The sequence below is a fragment of the Acyrthosiphon pisum genome, chromosome A3 (assembly GCF_005508785.2).
Source record: "Acyrthosiphon pisum isolate AL4f chromosome A3, pea_aphid_22Mar2018_4r6ur, whole genome shotgun sequence".
NCBI lineage: Eukaryota > Metazoa > Arthropoda > Insecta > Hemiptera > Aphididae > Acyrthosiphon > Acyrthosiphon pisum.
The window spans coordinates 24,612,263-24,617,538 of NC_042496.1; positions in this window are offsets into that span (position 1 = coordinate 24,612,263).

Here is a 5,276-nt window from a genome sequence, read left to right on the forward strand (position 1 = left end):
TATAAATATAAATAAAACTCACAAATTGGACGGTGCACGGCTGGCCAGCTGCTACCTATCCTGTATAATAATGAAAATAATAATAACACAACAATGAGTATAATGCCCGCGGCGATTAGCGTACGCGGCAAATTTGATATAAGTGGCGATTCGCGACTTCACTTATACAAAATAAAAATAAGTATGGCAATTCGTGCCTTAAATTTTACAAGACAATAATGGTCATGGCGATTAGCGCACACTAACATTAAGAAACAATATAAATTTTACACCTCGGCACGGCGATTTGCGCACGTGATATTTTCCGCGTTGGCGTAACGGGATGGACTGACGATTCCGGCGGCCGTGTTAAAGCTTCCACACAGCGAGCCGTCGGCGGCCGCATTACATAACTCATTATCTACATTTATATATTACATAATAATTCACGGACGACACAATTGACATAAAAATAATAAATACAAAACTTGCGGTGTGTGTGTGTGTGTGTTCGGTCGGTGTGGACGGACTATTATGACGCTACCGCCGGCGCGAACAATCTATAAAATATTTATTTGTGACCAAATAAAATCTTTATAATTTAATTATCTTAATAATATGTAAATAATTTGTTTAAATATTATTAATATTAATTTTATGTTAGTAGATAAAATTATTTTAATTTTAACTGCTCATGCCAGAACTGCATGTTTTTGTTTTTGTTTCATACTATAATGTTAATGATATTTATATTTTAGTGCAATTACCAACGAGTAGTTCAAGACTGAACTTGTAATAAGAGGTACACAATTTATTTTAATATTACATTTTAAATATGCTTTGAAAATTAAAAATTATATGAAAATTATGCTTTTTTCTAACATTAGGTACCAGTGAAAATGTAAAGACTGAACCAGTATACATAGGTACATAAATTATTTTTATTTTCATTTGTTTTAAATTTTAATTAATAAAAATACCAAAGAAATTTTATATTATTGTTAATTCAATTTATAGAACAAATCTTAAATTTTTATGACAGCATTTTTGTCATACTGTAGTAAAAACGCATTACTTAATACCTAGTATGTGGCATACATTTATGAAAACTACGAAACAATACCTCGTAAGCCATAAATAAAATTACCAATAATAATAATTGGTTAATTTATAAAATAATTAAAATATAACTATAATTTATAGATCATTTTCATATATTTGCAGAAAAATAACGATTTTGAAAATAAATTGTTAGCCACTCAATGGGAAATATGGATAAATAAATCAAATCAAGAAAATTCTTCATCTAATTCGACTATTAGTTGTAATGAAACTGTAGGAGTGAAATTGTAGAGGAAATTGTGTATAATTAATCGATAAAATTGATATAGTATAATAATACAGTCAACTCGCGATATAACGAATATCGATATAACGAAAATCTTGATTTAACGAATAAAACTACCGGTCCCTTGAAAATATCGCGGTATAATATAATTTCGATGTAACGAACTTTCGATATAACGAATTTTTTTCTCGGTCCCTTGAAATTCGTTATATCGCGAGTTGACTTTAATATAATAAAATTCTACCAAATGGTGAAAAGGTTGAGAGTTCATGGCTGTTGTACAGCAATAAAACTAAATGTATACATTGCTTTCCGAGTATGCTTATCGCAAACAAAACAATGACTTCTCCATCATTAATAGATCCACAACAAAGATTTAATAATTGGAAAAAGTTAAATCCTAAAATACCTGACAATGAGAAAAGTAATGAACACAGTGAAAAGAGGTATGTTTAAATGGACTTAAATTTAATTAAATAGAAATGAAATGCATTATGATTTATGATTAATGATAAATAAAATAGGGGGCGAATATTTTTAATTTTACGCTGGGTGCCAAATCTTAACGGATCGATAATATTCAATAGTTGTTAATAATCGTCGATTGTCGATCGATCTTTCCATTCTCCTTTCAACGAATAAATTCTAATGTAATTAGTAGGTACACTTTTGTCAAAACTGTTTCTTTTGATTTTTTAAAACCCGACGTAGGTATACTTGTATTATAATAATTATTATTTTTGTGACAATTTTAATTATTTAAAAATAACGGTATGTGTTTTTTCAAAACTCTATTGAGACTATATTTGACATATTATACTTGTATTATAATTTGAAATAGTTAAATATAAATTATATGTTATAATATGCAATTACATAATATCTAAATACTCTGATTTAGTAGTTCCCCTATTCGACTAATATATTATTATTATTATTTGCAATGCTAAATAAGATCTGCTGAAATTGATACACACTTGTAAGACGAATACGATACATGCTGATAAATTATTAACACTCATAACTTTTACAATTAACATCCAATCATGCTTTCAAGTTGTGATCACGGTTATTGTATTCACCTTAGATCATATACTATGAATTGGCCCATATCCAGATAATTTAAAGCACATATTAGCGACAAGTATCTGACTATGATACGTACGCGAAGAGAAATGTCTCATATTTATCAATATGAATTGATATGTACCCATAAAAATGTCAGAGACTCGTAGCATAGGTATATTGTGTACTTCAAATTGTGTACACGAGTGAGCTGGGTATGGCTCCATCCATAGAATTAATTGATCTAAGCTTAAGGTGTCTACAAACAAAGGATCAACATGATAATCAAACACTGAAGTTAGGCAACCAACTCAGGATCTTTTTATTCAAAGTGTCCTAATAACTATATCAACTTGGTAGTTTCAGACAAAGAGTCGAGTGGCCTTTGCAATTCAAGATTTTTTCCTACGTATTCGACATTGTTAACCTAACTATTTTACCTTCACACTCCTTCAAGTCCTTCTTCCCCCTTCTCACACAATTATACAGACTCAGCCACCCTCTTCCCACACCTCCATATATGATGGGTATTCTGTCTATCCATCTCTTCTTAAGTCTTCTCAACCCTCACTTTCCCTCTACATTTACTTCTTTATTCACTCTCATTATACCCTTATCATACAGTGACTTCGGTGTACCTCAATTTAATCTCTCTTATATTCTTTACAGTATATATATATGCCACTCCACAACACTACGCTACATTTAATTAATAAATTTCCTATTATATCTTCCTTTGTCCCTTACACACCCAACTTAATATTCTCATATCTGCTACACACAATCCGCTTACCTAACCTTACCTTACATTTTTTTTTTGTCTTTTCCTTTCATACTCCAAACATTTTGAAATCCTTTTGACCTCTTTCCTTATCCTCGCCATATCATACACTTCCTAATTCTTATTCACTCAGTCTCTAGTCATCTACAAGTCATTGTACTTGATCATCGGTGAAAATATTTAAATATCATTGAGCCAATTATCTACTCAAAAGAATAAAATTACATAACAAAAAAATATCACACCTGACCATTTTCCTAATTTTTATCACGACTTTATTGATAGCCAGAATAGTGTTATACCAGTATAGTTACAATACAAATAATTGAAAAGTTGCGAGCAATACATCCCCTGATCAATTAACAATATTAAAAGGAAACTACTGAAAAATAAGTAAAGACATACCCCGTGTCCGAATGAAAATCTGCTATAAAACTTGAGTCTTCGAAACACTGCAACGTTCGCACATTTCAGTCTGCTTATGATATATTATTCCCAGTTGAAAATCTTCACGGACGAATACCATTTCTGAAATAACACGCAGCCTGCAGTAAAATGTTCAACGACATTCTTATGACCTAAGCGTTACAGATATTATATTTTATATATATATGTATAATGTTTAATTTGTATTATTTGTATATTTTCTATACATTATAAAAAGTTCAAAATATTTCGATTCTCTTTCAGTCATTTGTAGAAATTTTAATTATGAAATGTTTTTAGTTCTGTATTCTATAAATGTTAATAAAATATTATTCGCTGGGTTAAAAATAATACAAAGTTCCTCGTGAGTTGTATAACAGCAATTAATAATTATTAGAAATACATAGACACGTTTTTTTTATAAGCATTTAAGGTTAAAATTTCTAAACAATTCATCATAATCTTAACAATTTGCAAAATATTTTGTAGTCAGATATTCACACGAAAATGTCTGTGTTTACCTATAATATGAAAATGTTATAAAAGATTCCTCATAAGTAGTTATAATAGCAGTTGAAAAACAGTAAACATCCATAGGCACGATTTTTTTTTTAAAGTAATTTAAGTTCAATTTCTAACAAAATTCATCTCAAACTGATAATTTACAAATTTCTATTCAGTAGTTAAAAATTTATAAAATGATCAACTTTTATTGCTAAGGATTGAAATTTTAGTTGTTTTGTTGTAATTTAAAAATAGTAGGTATTCGTGGATTTATGGAACTTTTTGAGTATATTATTATAATTTATATACACGATGACACTTTAAAATGTAATCTTTTAGGCAAAAATGACTTAAACTACTGTTGTACTAAAACCTAATAGTAAAATAAATTACTTTAATCACAATATTATTTATTAGTTATTACTTTCTTTACTCAGAATCGTTATTCGTTTGTTCGTAAGATTTTTAATAATTTATACATGGATTTATTCTTATTACTAATAATTACAGTAGGTATGTTTATTTTATTTCATACAATTTATTCAATACTATACCAATAAATTATATAATATTAATTAATAACTTTTGGAACATTGTGTTCGAGAAAAAGAAAATAAATTTTATTTTATTTGAGTCTTGTAATGTATCTACCTATGTGTAAAAAATAAATTTATTTAATAATAACTTTTGAATTTTTATGGACATAATAGGTAAATTATTTATTATGTACCTATTCGACTATACGAGTATATGAGTATATATTATTCATATGTGCGCACACATCAGGATAGGCAGTTGACCATTCCGTGAAAATTACTTTTATGTGTAGATACATGGTTATACGTCCCTAATCCCTATGATACAGATATTTGGTGAACAATAGAAGTTCAGTATGTTACAGTAAATTAATAGTTACCTATAACTTATAACGTTGTATTTGGAAAACAAATCACCAGTTATAAATTAAAATTGTATCATGACTATTATCAGTAATAACATATATTTATATAAATTAAACCAAAATATATATTATATATACTTCAAGTACCCTATATAGGTATGCACCTATAAATTATAAGTATTGTACGATTAGGGACTGGAAAAACGACGACGATGTCTCGCGTATTTTATAAATTTCTAGTTCGGAACTAAAATATGAGCCTATAACACTTG